Below are 17,500 nucleotides of genomic sequence, written 5' to 3' on the forward strand. Positions count from 1 at the left end.
TAGAAAGCATTTTCTTCTTTCTGTGAACTTCAGCAACTTTCTTGGGACCCATGACTAATATGTAATGTACGTAAAAAAGTTACATATGTAGTACGTATACTAATTAGGTTCTCACAACACGATAAAGTAGCACAGCGAAATCACTAACGAATTTACGATACTAAACAAAATCGTTGGACCGAACGAATGCCGCATGCGTAGGATAAAGCTTCGGGTGCGAAGTGGCCGAGCGAAGGGACGCCACCACGTAAGATGCATGGTGGGAAAGGGATGCTGTCCAATAGGAGAGAAGGATCTCATGGCTTGGCTAGCATCAGGAACCAATGGGAGAGCAGAAAGATGGTGGCGAGTCTACTAGAACTAAGATGGCGGCGCGTGGTGCGAGTTTCAAAATTGTTATCGGGCGAATCTTGGACTTTCAGAAACCTTTCGTATCTTGAAAACTTTTCGTATGTAGAGCAGTAAAAGTAAAAGTAAAAGTGTCATTTCTTTACATATTGTTTACTGGAATTAAGTGACAAATGCTTGACTGCATGAATGTTTTTAAAGTAAGTTTAGATTTTGTTTTTATCCTTTTTCCCATTCAGTACTATACGTAGATATTTGTTGTATAGTATATCCTCATATAATATAAAGACTAGTAGAAAGTAATCCATATCTTATTAGAGTTCCCAAATACAATGGTGCATTTTGCTGGATGGTTGGATTTCTACTCCATTAAATTGGCTAATAACAGACTTAGCAAAAGTCAACCATTAAGGCAGTGTTAAACAGCATGAGAGTTTCAATTAACCTGTGATGAAAAATATATGAAGGTTACAAATATTGAAGAAGAGTCAATAACCCTTAGTTTATTTGTTTAACAGGTTTCATTAAAATCAATGAAAAATTCAAAGTAGCACTTTAAAATGAACAATGACTTTCAAAATTGGGCAAGGTCAAAAATACCCAAGACAAATTAATTTTTAAAAAAAATAATTTATATTTAGATTTACTCGGCTCAGGAGGTGAACATTAATTTTTGGATTATTGCTCACTAATTCAATGGAAATGTGGTAATCATCTAACATGTTGATGAATGACGGAGATATAAATGAATCTAAAATTTCTAGTAGACAATTGCATAGATAAAATGACCTGTTTTGATTACTAAATTCAGTCTATTCTGCACTTAAAGAGTGAAGGTAATTTAAATACTATTCTTATCTTTCATTAGTTTATAATTACCTCTACTTGTGATATGAAAATGTTCCTTCATATTTTTTCTTTATTCTTTATAATATTTGAAAACCTGAAAGTGCTGAATGAGAGTGAAATATATAGGTATCTGAGAAATAAAAAATGATATTGTTAAGATACAATAAAGTTTTGTACTACTTACCTGGCAGATATATACTTAGCTATAGACTCGGTTGTCCCGACAGAATTTCAAAACTCGCGGCACACGCGACAGGTAGGTCAGGTGATCCACCATTCCCGCCACCCAGAACCATTCCCGTTTTCTAAGACAGATTTTCTCTTCCACCTGTTTCCTGAGGGGAGGATGGGTGGGCCATTAATCGTATATATCTGCCAGGTAAGTATGTACAAAACTTTATTGTATCTTAACAATATCATTTTTGTACATGAAAACTTACCCAGCAGATATATACTTAGCTGATTGGCACCCTTGGTGGAGGGTAAGAGACAGCTTAAACATAATCATAATAATTATAATAAATACATTAAAAAACAGGGAAAAAACAACATATGTTCTTGGATATAATAATCCATGGTTCCTACCTGATTGGGCTGAAGACTTCATGACTACTGTCTATGAGTCTGCCTGCCTCAAGAGTCCCAGTGAGGTATGGACCTATGGCTGGATAACTCTTTGGATCGTGTCAATGGGGGCTAGCCCGCTTACGCGACAGAGCCTACTCTGGATCGTACCAATGGGGGATGACCCACTTTACATGGTAGAGCCTTTACCTATGTCATATCAATGGGGGACTAGCCCTCTTACATGACAGAGTTAAGGTTCCAATAAGTAAACACAAGGAGCACTGAAGCCAATCCCGATCACCTGACATGTAGTACTGTTATAAACTAAGAATTGCAAGAGGGTCCCCTATTCCCTCTGACAATCAACCAATAAAAAACAACCACCAATACCGAAAGAAAAATTATAATACTAAACTAAGTTAAGAAGGATTAGCCTCAGCTCCCTCTCCCAGCACTGAATCCGCAGAAACATACGCTCCCAGAGCAAAGCACTTTTCGTAAGAAATTTTTACGTCTCTTAGATAATTGGAGGCGAACACAGAGTTACATCTCCAAAACGTTGACTCTATCAGAGCCTGAAGAGACCAGGTTTTGTGAAAGGCCATTGACGTAGCTATGGCTCTCACTTTCATGTGTTATTACTCTGGGAATCTTGAGGTGCTCTTCATTGCATGTTAGGTTGAGCTTCCTTTATCACATCCTTTATGAAGAACGTTAGGGCATTCTTTGAAATAGTCTTTTAGGATCTTTTACCGAGCACCAAAGACTTTCTTCTGTACCTCCTAATAACGCTTTTTGCTTCAGGTAGAACTTGAGTGCCCTGACTGGACACAAAGTCCTCTCTAGTTCTTTTCCTGTTAGTGAAGAAAGTCCTTTTACCTCAAAGCTTCTAGGCCATGGTTTTGAGGGATTTTCGTTCTTCGCTAAGAAAAGTGGTTTTAAATGAGCAAACCGCTGAATCCTTCCTAAAACCAACTCTACCTTCCAAGGCTTGTAACTCACTAACTCTCTTACTCTTTGCTAATGCAAAGAGAAATAAGGACTTTTCTAGTTAAGTCTCTAAATGAAGCTGTATGAGAAGGTACAAACTTTTCTGACATTAGGAACTTAAGGACCACATCCAAGTTCCAGCTAGGTCTCTTAATCTTCTGGTCTTTCGTGGTTTCAAAAGACCTTATTAAGTCATGAAGATCTTTATTGTTTGTTAGATCTAGACCTCTATGTCTAAAAACTGAGGCCAGCATACTTCTGTAACCTTTCACTGTTGATACTGCCAGGTTACAACTCTTCTCAAATAGAGAAGAAAACCAGCGATCTTAGCTACAGAGGTACTGGAAGAGGATATTTTCTTACTCTTACACCATCTTCTAAACCAAAAAACTCCCACTTCGACTGATACACTTTAGAGTGGAAATTCTTCTGCTCTTGCAATAGCCTTCGCAACTTCGCGCGAAAAACCCCTTGCTCTGACGAGTCCTTCGATAGTCTGAAGGCAGTCAGACTTAGAGCGGAGAGGTTCTTGTGAAATCTGTCGAAGTGGGGCTGTTTGAGAAGATCGCTACTTAGTGGAAGCGATCTTGGAAAATCTACTATCCACTCCAGTACCTCTGTGAACCAATCGAGGGCTGGCCAGAAGGGGAGCGATTAGGGTCATTTTTGGTTCCCTCTGAGCAGGCAAACTTCCTCAACACTTCCCCTACTATCTTGAAAGTAGGGAAGGCGTACGTATCTAAACCTGCCCAATCTAGCAGAAAGCTGTCTACGGCTACCGCTTGCGGATCCGAGATCGGGGAGCAATAATTTTCCAGCCTGTAGTTCTTGTTGGTCAGAACATGTCTAATATGGGTCTTCCCCACAGATGCCAAAGTTGTTGGCAAACCTGAAGATTGAGTGTCTATTCCGTGGGTAGGACTTGGTCTTTTCTGCTCAACAGATCCGCACGGACATTTCTCTCTCCATGCACAAACCTTGTGAGAAGAGAGATTTCCTTTCCTGAGCCCAAATCAGCAGATCCTTTGCTGACTCGTACAGGGAGAAGGAATGCGCCCCCCCCTGTTTCTTTATATATGCAAGGGCTGTTGTATTGTCCGAGTGAATTTGAACCACCAGACCTGAGACCTGTTCCTCGAAATGAACTAGAGCCAGATGAATGGCTGTTAGTTCTTTCTTGTTTATGTGCCAGGACACTTGTTCTCCTTCCCAAGTGCCTGACACTTCTTTCGAACCTAAGGTTGCTCCCCACCCCGAATCTGAGGCGTCTGCAAATAACGCTAGGCGAGGGTTCTTTAAGTGAAGGGAGATCCTCCTTGCTTAGTTTTTGTGGATCTAACCACCAGAGGAGTTATCTCCTTGATTCTCTTCGAGATTGGAGAAAGGTTTCTCCCAGTTCTTGAGACTTCCAATCCCATCTCTCTTCAGATAAAATTGAAGGGGTCTGAGGTGTAGTCTCCTAAAAGGAAACGAACTGTTCCATCGAGGAGAGGGTCCCCAGTAGACTCATCCATTCCCTCGCGGAACAATGTTCTTTCCTTAAGAAGACTGCCACCTTTTCCAAGCAGCGTTCTCTCCTTTCCTGCGAAGGATACGCTAGAAAATCCCAAGAATCCATCTGAATCCCCAGATAGACAATGCTTTGCTGGGGAGTCAGCATGGATTTCTCGAGATTGACTAAAAGTCCCAGGGACTTTGTCAAGTTCAGAGTTAAGTAAAGGTCCTCCAGACATGGTTTCTCCGATTGGGCTCTTATTAGCCAATCGTCTAGATATAATGAGATCCTGATCCCTTCCAGATGTAGCCAATAAGCTACGTTCTTCATGATGTCCGTGAAGACTTGAGGGGCAGTCGAAAGTCCGAAACACATCGCTCGGAACTGAAATACTTTCCCTTGAAACATAAATCTTAGGTATTTCGCGATGTCGGATGAATTGGCACATGGAAATACGCATCCTGAAGGCCTCCAGGGACACCATCCAGTCCCCTAGACGAAGAGCAGACAGAACAGAGGAAGACGTCTCCATTGAGAATTTCTTTTTCATAACAAAGAAATTCAGGGCACTGACGTCTGGCACCGGTCTCCATCCCCCCGATGCTTTTGGTACCAGGAACAACCGATTGTAAAATCCTGGAGACTGGAGATCTTGTACCAAGCTCTACCCCGCTTCTTTCGTAATCATCTGTTCCACTGCCTGAAGAATAGCTAGCCTTCGGACCGGATCTGAGTATCTTGCACTCAACTCCCTTGGAGTTGTCGTCAAGGGAGGATTTTCCCTAAAGGGGATCAAGTATTCTTTTTTCAGGATTGAGAGGGACCAAGAATCTGCTCCCTTCTGCACCCAGACTTTTGCAAAATGGAGTAGTCTGGCGCCTACTTTTGTCTGGAGGACTCTCTGTTCATCTAGATTTCCCGAAGGACCTTCTAGATGGTCTACTCCTCCGTTCTGGTCTGCGACCTCTAAGAGGGGTTCTAGAAGAGAAGGCACCTCGAAAGGGCTGCACAAAAGAGGGTCTATCTCTTTTTTCAATAGGAATGGTGGGTCTAAACTTTTTAGCCGAGTATGTGAGGAGATCCTGAGTTGCTTTCTCCGTTAAGGATTTTGCTACCTCCTTAACCGTCTCCTGCAGGAACAGATGTGAGGAAAGAGGAGCGAAAAGAAGAGAGGATCTTCGTAGAGGTGATATGGCTCTTGCTAGAAAAGAGCTAAGGACCGATCTCTTCTTTAACACTCCTGTTCCAAACAGAGAGGCAACTTCTACTGAGCTGTCCATAACTGCTCTATCCAGGCAAGCCAGAACACTTGTAAGCTCTTCCATAGAGACGAAATCCGTGTCTTGGGCTCTCTTGGCTAATGCTCCCAAGGCCCAGTCCATAAAATTGAAGACTTCTAAAGTCTTGAAGAGGCCCTTTAGAAGATGGTCCAATTCGCACATGCCCCATGTTGCCTTTGCATTCCTCCTGGATGCGTCTACCAAAGAGGCAAAATCAGCGTCTGCGGATGATGGGAGGCCTAATCCCATGGGCTCTTTGGTCTCGTACCACCTCCCAGGTTTTTCTCTGTTATTTGGAAGGAGGACAGGAAAAAACTGTTTTACCAGCTTCCCTTCTTGAAGCTAGCCATTCCGTAAAGTTCTTTAAAGCCTTCTTCATGCATAAGGCAGGGCGCATCTTAATGAACGATGAAGACTTATGAGTCCTGGTGCTGGACATTAGTGATCCTGGTGAGGGAGGATCAGCAGGATGAAGGGAGTCTCCGAACTCCTTGAGAAGCAGCAGTGAAAGCCTCTTGTAGTCTGAGACTGCTACATCTGCGGGCTTCTCATCGTCCGAAACTTCTTCCAAAGGCCCAACTGAAGGAGACCGTTTGGAAATGATAGGGCTCTTCCCGGGAGAAGTAATACTTTCCCGAGAAGGAGTGCGCTGAATCTTCGACAAATTCCTATTTGCCGTCGAAGGAGGAGAAAAATTCCTAGCCACATAGGAAGAATGAGGCTCCTGGCAGTCAAAAACATTCTTGCGCCTACTAGGCTCTTGGTGGCTATTTAACTGATGTCCACAAGACTCCTGGCACTTGATAGGCTCTTGGCGCCCTGACTCAAGGCGCTTGAGAGGATCCCGGCGCCCTGACTCCTGACGCCTAACTGACTCCTGGCACCCTGACTCCTGACGTCTAACTGACTCCTGGCGCTTGAAAGGCTCGTGGCGCCCTACTGACTCCTGTAGTCTGACTGAATCCTTGCGTCTGACTGCCTTCTTGTGCCTGACTGACTCCTGGTTCCACTCTTGGTCCTGCAGTCCCAAAGGATCCTGATGCTTGAACTGGTCTAGGTTCTCTTCCAGTTCCTTGAACCTGAACCGACGTGAGGACTCCAGCTCGATTCTAGGCGTCTAGAAGGGGAGCGGCTACGCACTTCCTGACGATGAATTGAGGCGCTTTCTGTTCGGCTTCAAAACCTTGTCTAAAGGAGGGCGCTTATCTCATGGGAAGAGCGCCTACAGGGCGAAAGGGAAAATCGCCTGTCAGGAGAAAAAACTCCTGGTCCAAAAGAGTCTCTAGAAGAAGGAGATAATCGCCTTGGTGAGTGTGAGGGCTCTCTCCTAGCCCGAAGAGGGGCGCTTAGAGGAACTCTTAACAGGGAGAGAAACATCTTTCCTCCTTGTTGAAGGAGCCTACCAGAGAGGTTGATCAGGAACTTCTTCGTGGGATCCTGAAGAGAGGACTCCACCTGTCTCTCCTTCTTAGGATCTGAGGGCCAACTCTCAGGAAAACGCTCTGGGCTAGAATCAGCCGCGTCTCCTTTAGGCGCCTTCCAGGCTCTCTTCAAAGGGCGCAATTGAGAGGCAGAACTCCATCCTCGTTTAGGAGAGGAAGAATCCGAGGCCGAAAAACACTCCCTTAGGATGCCCTTTCTGCGGCTATCCAAGGCAGCCTGGGATGCTACATCAGGATCTGCCGAAGGGACGTCTGACCGTGGGGATGTTCTGCATCCTCCCTGCGGCTTTCGACATTCCTCCTCCCTTGGTCCTGGGAGTTTGGAAGCGGTCTAGGCCTAGGAGCAATGTGGAACCGGTCAGACCCTCCCTCCACTGCACTGGGGACACTGCACAAAATCACTATCACCACTCTTACCTTCGTTTAACGCTCGTAACTGAGCTTGAAGTTTCTTGATAGAAGCTTTAACATTTTCCCTTTCAGAGGAAGAATCCTTGGATTCAGTACCGGGAGAAGCAGCTGCGGCTAAGGGAAAAACGTTAGTAACAGGAGAGTTATGAAAGTCTTGTTCTAGAGAACAAGATCTATTTGATGATCTAACTCAAGCTTTCCTGATTCTATCCCTCTCAAGTTTCCTAACATAAGATGATAACTCCTTCCACTCAAGCTCTGTTAAATTCTCGCACTCAATACAGGTGTTGTTAATTGAACATTCTTATTTATCTACATTTGAGAGCAAACATTATGAGGTCTACCGACGATTTCAGCAGCCTAACCTTACAATCTTCCCTTCCCTATTACAAACCCTAAACATAGGTGAAGCCTTAGCGTCAGACATCGTGAAAGAGCAATCAAAATCAAAGTCGAAAAACAGTCCACAATAAGCGTATGCCAAGCCAGAGAAAAAACAGAATACGTCACCAAAAAACCAATCCAAATTCTCGGCAAATGAGTAGAAATCCAAAATTTAGGGACTAACAACAGATGTTGTCTGCTCAAGCGACAGAGAAAATCTGTCTTAGAAAACGGGAATGGTTCCGGATCCCGCCACCCAGCGGCGAGAATGGTGGATCACCTGACCTACCTGTCGCGTGTGCCGCGAGTTTTGAAATTCTGTCAGGACGACCGAGTCTATAGCTAAGTATATATCTGCTGGGTAAGTTTTCATGTACAAAAACAAAATTTAAACGCAGAAAAAGTTTTCCTTGCCAAAGTCCAACAACTCGAAAGGACAAAAACCTAACATCTTATAACACTTAACACATACAGATAAGTGCTGAATGAACTTACCTGGCATGCAGCAAGTGCACTTCTCTCCAGGACACAACTCGGGGATATTTATACCATTACAGGTGTCAGGACACTCGGTGCAATAGCCAAGGTTTACTTTGCATTCGTCTGTTGTCGGGCAGCCACAGCATTGACAGCCTCCAAAGCGAACCCTGTAGGAATTCTGCCATCTTCGCAATCCTTCTGGCACACGCCAGCATAGTTCACTATGCATTCCTCCGGCGGAGGTATTACGTTGCAATCATCTAGGATGAATTGGTTTTGGTTAAGCAACAGTTTTTATAGACTTCCTTTTTTATTTATATAATTTCTCACCTATTTGCTATTATTTACAAATCTTTGACTCATTGTCCAAAGTCTGCATGACTTCGAACATAATTTCAATAGGTACTGACCAACAAATCCGTTTTCATAACTATTTAAGAATATTATCTACTGTATAAACTTTCACAGAAGCAGCCAACATTGGCAGCAAAACTATTATTTTGCTTGCTTGTGTCTATATGAAATCACCACAACAGACATGGGCTGCCTCAGTAGGGCAGAAACAATCCTTATCAGCAAATAATCGCTTAGAAATTATGAAAAATTTAGTCACTGTTGTCCAGCAAGTCTACAGCCAGGGGATATAAAAAATATGAGAGAGAGAGAGAGAGAGAGAGAGAGAGAGAGAGAAGTAAGGGGAAGCGATTTTCCTTCTGCTTTTCTGGGATGCAAGACATATTTACCAGTTGAAGTTGGTAAACTTTCTCACTTGGATGTTTATGCAATGATTCGGTGAAAATAAGGTAATTATCTCCTGACATATGATGACTGATGAAAAACAAATGGATGTGCAAATGAACATGACCCCTTGCATTAAAAATACACATACAGTGGACCCCTGTATTTGCGGGGGATGCGTACCAGACACCCCACTCCCCCATGCGAATAGCTAGAATCCGCAAATACTTAGAAACCGCCTCTAAAAATGCTTATAACTGCCTGCCTTGAAGTTCAAAGACCAAATGCATACTTAAAGTATCATCCTGTATCAAATATACCATCAGTTATTAGTATTCGATTCCTGTAATAATCTTTGATCAAAGTCATCTTAAACATTTTACCATAAAAAAATATACATATGTAAGTGTTTATATAATAAAAATATGGAATGTTAGTCCATATATATAAAAGACTAAAAAGTGGTGGCCAGCGTACCAGAAGAACTCTACAATGTCCTACGAAGAAAAACCAGAATAATAAATCATGTATCATAAGAAGTCAACGACGACGGAAGCAGCAGATTCTTCAAGCAACCTAGTATCATCGTTAGTGAGCGACTTCAGAAAACAATAAGAACTCTTCAACGACGACGAAAGCAACAGATTCTTCAAGCAACTTAGTATCATCGTTTAGTGAATAACTTCAAGAAACAAAACCGACGTGTCCTTTTCCTACGGCAACGTAAGCTTCGTCTCTCATTAGAATCATTCAAGAAAACATCGTTAGTGAGCGTTTCCGGCACTTCAAGAAACAAACCGAACGCGTCTGCAGCATCGGATCTTTCAAGGGCTCGAATCATCGAAACAACGCGCGCACGGGGGAAACTGAAGCCAAACGGGTCATCCGCTAAAAGAGAAGGAGGACCAAGGCCGTGTGTCGTTATCGGAACACCGTGACTTCCCACAAAAGCAAGCTAAGTACAATTTTTTTTATTCATTTGGAGTAACTTTGAGTGTTTCCTTTGCAGATCAAATTTCGTTATTCCTGTGGCTGAAGTTACGAGACATTCTTAATCTTACTTTTTTACAGAAATTATCTACATTGAGATTTCGCTACTGCGAGTTTTTTATCTTTGAGTGTCTGTTTCCAGAAGTTCTACTGAAATATCATAATCATAATACTATGTTAATTTTATCATTTTGGGTGATTATTAATCCCTTACGTAACAAATCCATATTAAACAGTGAATATGCGTTTACGCAGTGGACGTCTGTATTTATACAGATGCATGGATAGGGTCGTTAAGCACCGTAGTGATTAGAAAACACACAAAAACAAGTGGAACACCCGTATAAATCTATATAAATTAGAGGTAACACTATTTCGGGTCATGACAATAAATGCTCCTTTGCAAAGTCCCGATCGCAGTTTTAGCCTTGAGTTTTTTGAGTTTTATATAAAATATGAACCTCAATGACTCAACTTACTTTAAAAAATATGGCTGGATTGCAGGAATAACAAAATGCCTATAAAAAACTTTCATTAGGCTAAATGCGCTGACCAGGATCCCTCACTACTTCAAATTTTAGCAAAGAATGAAGTACAAACAGTTTTTATTGAATGCAGTAGTGATAATTTGTCTTAATAGTAATCGCTCAGTTCCTAACAGTTCGTCATTCATTGCTTTATACGTAACCAGCAACATAATGCTAAAAACACAACAATACGTTGCCGATGGTAATAAAGAGAAGGATCCTATTACAAAAAGAAATAGAAACAGTAGCCCGTTCAGAATCAAACAAGCAAACTCGGTGACTGTGTCACCTAGTCAAGCAGTCAAGGTCAGTCAAAAACTGCCGAAGTTGTTCAAAGCATAGCAAATTCCCACAATAAGCGACTCTAGCAATGTGGGGAAAGCGATGTTGGATCATACATCCCAAATACCTTTTTAAAATTTTAAAAGGAATTTCCCTATGCATCACACGACCGTATAAAGTAATCAGAGCAGGTTTTCGTTTTTTTTTTTTAATACATAAGTTATTATAAGTAGTGGTGGATTAAGCCCGACTGTACGCGCCGTAAAAATTAGAAATATCTTGATTTATTTCATTAGTACACGTAATATCCTGTATTTACGGACTCACCGTCTGTTGTTCGAACTTCCCTAATGAGAAGTCCGGATAAGCGAGCGCTTACAGATACCTCTATAGTTATAAAAACATTGATCTGTATCTAGTGTAATTGTAAGATCCATCTAGGGGTATACAAAATATTATCTTACATCCTGCAAAATAAGGCGTGTTTATCAAAGGAAAATCCTATAAACCTTCAAACATATTAAAATCCGTTTGAACAAAAATGAGACAGTTAATCAAATAATAACTTATATAAAGGAACTATACATTTCTCTCATAAATCGTAACATTGTTCAAATGACCCAACAGAATTCTCCACAACCGCAGTCGCACTTTGCACGCAAAATCTCGAGAAGCATGCACCCTCGAATGTCTTAGTGCGTGTAAAAAGACTTTGCTGGGAAATGAAATTTAATCCTTCCCGACACCTCTGAATGATAACGATTTCCGTGAACAAAGCCCTAGACACAGTTGAACTCGCCGCAACATGTTAATCTAGTAATCCACAAACTTATACATATAAATATCGCATTTTTTTATTGTTGCTAATTTTTAATCCCGCCCAAACCATTCGTAGATGAATCTCTCTGATATCTATCTAAAGTAATATCCGTAAAGTCATTCAAGCAGAGGTGATTCAGCAGAAATTTTTTTTATCTTTTACCTGAATACCAGGAAGTTCTACACTAGCGAGTGATCTCTGGGAGAAAAATGGATGTCATTGAAACAAAATACGGTCCTAAGGACAAACATAAAGCTATATACATACCTTCGCATAGACTCTCAATGAAATTTCAAAATATAGATAAATGACGAAGTTGAAAAATGTTAGTAATAGGAGTCATTAGGAAATCAATAAGCCCATATAATTTTTCCCTCAAACGTCATGCCATAAAAGATCGGACTTGGCGTATCTGCGTAGATTTCTGACGCTTAAACAAGGAAACGACTCCCGATAGTTTCCAGTGCCATGTACCGACGACATCTTATCTCTGTTAGGTTATAATAATTTTTTTTTCATTTTTTTTTTCACCAACTTGGACTTACTTAAAAGCTTTTACCAGATACCATTACCTAAGTGATTGTACCTCATACACCGTTTTCAGCACACTCAGGGGACATTATCAATTTTTACGTATGCCTCCGGCTTACGTTTGCACCCCAATTACAATATAGTGTTGGAGACTTTTAGGGGATACCCTACATGCTTATATGGTTGGTCTTATAATCTTTTCTAAATACCTTAGAAGTACATTCACATAAACTAGAGCTAGTGCTACAGAGACAAAGACAAATAATCTCAGAGTAAATATCTAAATGTGAGTTTTTAAAAACCGAACATGTTTATCTAGTTTTATGTGTCTAGTCAAGGTCTTAAAGTAGTCCATGGTAAGGGGTGTCGGCTATTCATAACTTTCCGGTACCTATTAACGTAAAAGGGGGGATACAGCACTTTGGCGCTGTAGTGGGTATTACAATCGTATGCAAATGATGTAACTCTTCAATCATGACAGCTCCTTTAACAGATCTTACGAAGAAGAGCGTAGATTTATTATGGTCTTTCAAAAAAGCATCAACAGGCGTTCGATATCTTAAAAGCGGAATAATGCAGCTCACTAACTTAAAAATCCCTGATTTAAATAAGGAATTTTTTTTTATTGCAACAGACGCCTCAGACCAAGGGGTAAGAGGAGTATTACTTCAGTAATATGATAAACAGTTCTTTCCTATAGCTTTTTATTCACGTAAACTAAAGCCCTCTGAAAGTAAATATGCAGTAATAGGAAGGAAGGGCTAGGTATCTTTAACTCACTAGTACATTTTAAGTTCATAATCTATGGCTATCCTGATAGTCCTTACTGAACATGAGTCCTTTACCGAGTTTTTCAAAGGCTTTAATCACAGTCCAAAAGGAACTCGGTGACAAATGATCATTCAGGTCTTTGGAGCCAAGATAAGATATCTACCTGGGAAAGCAATTATCATAGCTGACGCATTATCCCGCAATCCCGCACCATACTGCAAAGAACCATTAATTAGACTAAAAGATATAGAAATATCCGTGCCTATTGTTAAAACCGTATCTAAACAAGAAAATTCCTTAACCTAAGAGATCGCGAGTATTGAATATCTGGGTTGGAGCGCAGAACTGTTACAAACTGAACAAAGCAAGAGTCAACAGACATAACCCAAACAATAAATACTTCGAACGGAAACAGAGTCAGCAGCAATAACACCAAACAATAAACACTTCGAATGGAAAACAGGGTCAGCGGGCTAAGCAAAAACATAAACACTTCGAGCAGAAACCCTAAAGCAAAAGTATATTTAAAGTATGTGTATCAGAATAATGTAATCAAATGTAATATTATATGTAGGTCCGTGACGAGGAAAACCCGAAGAACACAGCAGATGACTAACGACCAGGTAGTAGTAATAATCTCTTTCATACCAATCGTCATAAACTGGTTGCATTCCGTCATCCAGGTTTCCCTACTATGTCACAGAAAGCCAAATCACTGTGTACTGGCCTGCAATGCTTACAGATATAAAAAGCACATAACTGATTGTAACATGTGTCATGAAAACAAGGGACACACTAAGACACCTGTCAGTTAAGGGCCTATCCGTGTGCCAAAATCATTCCTTGAAAGAATATACGTAGAATTATTAACAGAATTACGAGTCTGACAGAGTGAATAACACTTCTTAGTGTTAATAGTTCCTTGACACGTTATATAGAAGTAATAGCACTAAAAAACAAAACACCGCAATGAGTGCATTAGGAATATTTATGAGTGCTAAATCAGTAAACATGGAATTCACACATGATAATGTGACTCGGGTGGTGTAAATCAATAATAATCTCCATAACGCGTTGTGTGAATTCCTTTCCATTAAGAAAACCAATAATATATTTTATCACCCAGAGTCAATCGGTTTGGTAGAATAACGGATAATTAAATAGGAAGTGTCAATGTCTTACGAGTTACAACTCGTGATATTGGATCCGAACTGGATTATAGCGGTTCTCGTGGTTTTAAATACCTTTATCATTCATATCTTGATACCGCAAGTAGCCTTATACGGTATCGCCGCTAGAAACACTTTTCCACATATTCAAGCCAACATTAATTATCAAATATATATATATATAAATAAATAAAATATTAAAAAAATAAAATAAATATGGATACAAGTGGAGTCAATATAATACACTCCGTAAGAAGTCGGAAGGGTTACAAATTATAATAAAAAAAGGAATCACGATAAAATCAATAAGCAAAACGTAACCATAGATAATTAAATATCCAAATATATATGCGTAAAGATTTGAACTCTAACTTAACTTAACGCTTAGTAATGACAAATAAGCTAAAAGTTCAAACACATATCCAAAACCCTACTGACATATTGTCTGTCCCGGTGATTTATATTCGTAGTCAATGAAAAAAAAATAATAATAATAAATAAATAATAAATAAAATAAAATAAAAGAGATTTTAAAGTCAGGAAGTCTAGAAGTGAAATGTTATCTATGAAATAATCCTATATGAATCTTATACAGGGCTAATATATATATAGAATTTGTATGGAACCTTTTTCATCAGTTTGAATAAGGAATATTTAATTTAACATAATTACAATTATGCAGATTTCCAACATGAAACTAATATATTGTTCAATTTGGTACTGTTTTTTTTTTCAGACATTCTTCTCATGTGGGTCGTATTAAAAACAAAAAAACAAAAAATTTATCCTAAAGTCGTATCTCTTACAGCAAGTAACGTAACTCTTAAGCTGGTGACGACATCAGTTCTAGAAGGTCTGTCGCGTTTGCCGTATCAGCATTGATTCCTTTAACCTCAAATATCTGCTTGCACAGGCTTCATCTCGCGCTTGCAAAGCAGATTGACTGGAGAAAGGAATGCTTAGCCCGAACCTTCTCATGGGCAAGGCAGACGTATCTATCCGTATGCGCAATGCAACTAAGGAGTTGCAATCATTTTAAAATTAATAAACAAAAATAAGCAAATAGAATTTCATAACACAAAATGAATTAATTTTTCTGAACCTCATAGACATTTAGAAGTATCAAGATATAAATATGAAATATTTACTTGCAACATTAGCCTATTACAATTCAAGTAAAACATTCATGGGAAAATGTCACATTTTCTTGAAAAAACCCAAAGTTTATTTAGAAATTAGTTACATAGTGGGTTTTTTTCGTTGCATCTCCTATCGTATTAGTTAAAGTTTTTACTTAACCTCAGAGGATGCGCGCGAGAAAATCGAATATGAAACTTTTGTTAGGGGCACATAGGATCATATTTTATCACAACTTAATTTCAGTTAGCATAGAGAAATACAGAATCATGATTAATATTTTCTTTGACTCTTATGTTGCCTGGCAATCTTACAAATAGCTCCATTTTCCACTTCTTTGTCTAGTAACTTACTACCAGTAATATCGAATTTTCTTTGAGATTCGTAATGATATCTATTTATTTTTTAATTATGGATATTTTTACAAGTCATCATAGACCTGGATAGGTTCACTCATTGTTAATGCCATGGATAAAAAAGTTTGTACAGCTCTCTTTTGAATTCCAAAATAATCAGCGAATTCATGTGGGTTAAGTCTGGTCTAAATGGCTCTCTCCCCTCCCCTGTATTTGGATGTCGTCTGAATTTTCTTTGCCCTTGTGACAAGTATAATTTCACTTGCAGGCTGATTAATGGAACCTGTTACAGTATCCTGCAGTACGAGAGTTTCACATCGCAACTTCAAAAAATCGTTCGTCGCTGCGGACGACGGCAGTCGAGTAACAACCGCCTACAATGTGAAAGGAATAATCACCATCATGGACTTCTTCGACCGACACCGTATCTCGTCGTTAATCTCGTTTTAAGCGGAACGCTCCGGCGGCTGTCGGAATCGACTACAAAAGGGACATACTTCCGACAAATTACGACCCGAAGGATATTCAACTCTACTTTGCTGGCGAAGGACTCGTGCTGGGATGAATTGATTCATCGCGAACGTAATCGTGTAGCTTAGGATGCAGAGAATAATAAGTATGAGCGCAAAAATAGAACGTTGGACCCGCCCAGGCAAATTTTTCCCCTTGTTTAACCCTGTGAAATAGGCCGTTTCATTGGGCTATAGGTGGTTGTCTGGAACTGTGTAATGGACGAAAAGTTGTTCGAACGCTAGTTAAAAGTGAAGTAGTATAACCTCGGTCATGTATCCATAATATATAAAGTATCAGTATCCTATATATAAATGTCATACATAAATGATCATTAATAACAGAATCGAAATATATTTTTTGCGTGTACGCACTAGGAATCTATATATAAATGATCATAAATAACGGAATCGAAATATATCTTTGCGTGTACGCAATAGGAATCTATTTGAAGTGCACATATATTAATCATAATTATATGAATCCATATACATATGTATAAACAAATCAGGTAGCCTATAATCAATCTGTTACCTTTTATTATTTACCAATATCTGCAACGTATATATGATGTAGTATATTGATTTTTAATGAATCAAGAATCATGTTAATCTTCATTCTATGCAATTATCAGAGTACATTAGTATTTTCTGTAGCATAAGTATCTTAAAGAGATGAAGTTGAAAAACTGTATCATTATATATCACGCGATCACTATTATTTACCAATATCATTGTTTTATATCTTATTACTTGAATCATTTCATGTACACCATGAATTTTTATTTTACTTATATATATATATATATATATATATATAATATATATATATATATATATATTATATAGTTCACATAGTCTGCATCACACTCCTATAAGTCAAATGCAAGTCAAGTTTGAGTACTATTCAGTAGTTGGTTTTGGTAGCTGACCGAGCTAATGTAAGTGTTTACATAATAAAAATATGAAATGTTAGTCCATATATATAAAAGACTAAAAAGGTCAACCAGATTGCTTGCAGGAATGTGATCAGACTAGAGACGCTAAAGATGACGTATAACAATAAAAGTACGCTAAGATAAACATGCCGTCACCTGTAGTCATTCAATTGTTTATAAACTTTAGTCCAAGCTTCCTGCTTGAGACAAACACCGTGACCTATAGCTCAAGCGGCCTACGTGATCTGTAGCGTGTCTCATTTGATTGTGTGTTCGTATGAAACTATGTCATTTGTATGTATGTTCATATGTTCGAACTACTGTCTGTTCCTTCATAACTTGTAACAGAGGTGGTAGACAGGCAGAACAGATTTAGCTATCGTCATTAGAAGACCTGTACCTCTTTACCTAAGCTTTATCATGTAGAGAGAGTAGAATTAATCATCATCATTGGCAGAAGCGATCAAGCTATCGTCATAGAAGACT

The 17,500-nt window shown here is 39.5% G+C and overlaps 1 protein-coding gene and 1 long non-coding RNA gene across 2 annotated transcripts in view; one reads left to right on the plus strand and one right to left on the minus strand.

Annotated features, from left to right (window-relative positions):
- LOC135197045 (uncharacterized) overlaps positions 1–8,532 on the minus strand; it is a 34,230-nt gene extending 25,698 nt beyond the window's left edge. The window contains exon 1 of the long non-coding RNA XR_010310541.1: positions 8,262–8,532. This is a non-coding gene — a long non-coding RNA (uncharacterized LOC135197045). The remainder of the gene's footprint in view (positions 1–8,261) is intronic.
- LOC135198198 (protein psiR-like) overlaps positions 1–17,500 on the plus strand; it is a 379,223-nt gene that overhangs the window by 323,448 nt on the left and 38,275 nt on the right. The window lies entirely within an intron of this gene.

Source organism: Macrobrachium nipponense, chromosome 23, assembly GCF_015104395.2.
Source record: "Macrobrachium nipponense isolate FS-2020 chromosome 23, ASM1510439v2, whole genome shotgun sequence".
Taxonomy (NCBI): domain Eukaryota; kingdom Metazoa; phylum Arthropoda; class Malacostraca; order Decapoda; family Palaemonidae; genus Macrobrachium; species Macrobrachium nipponense.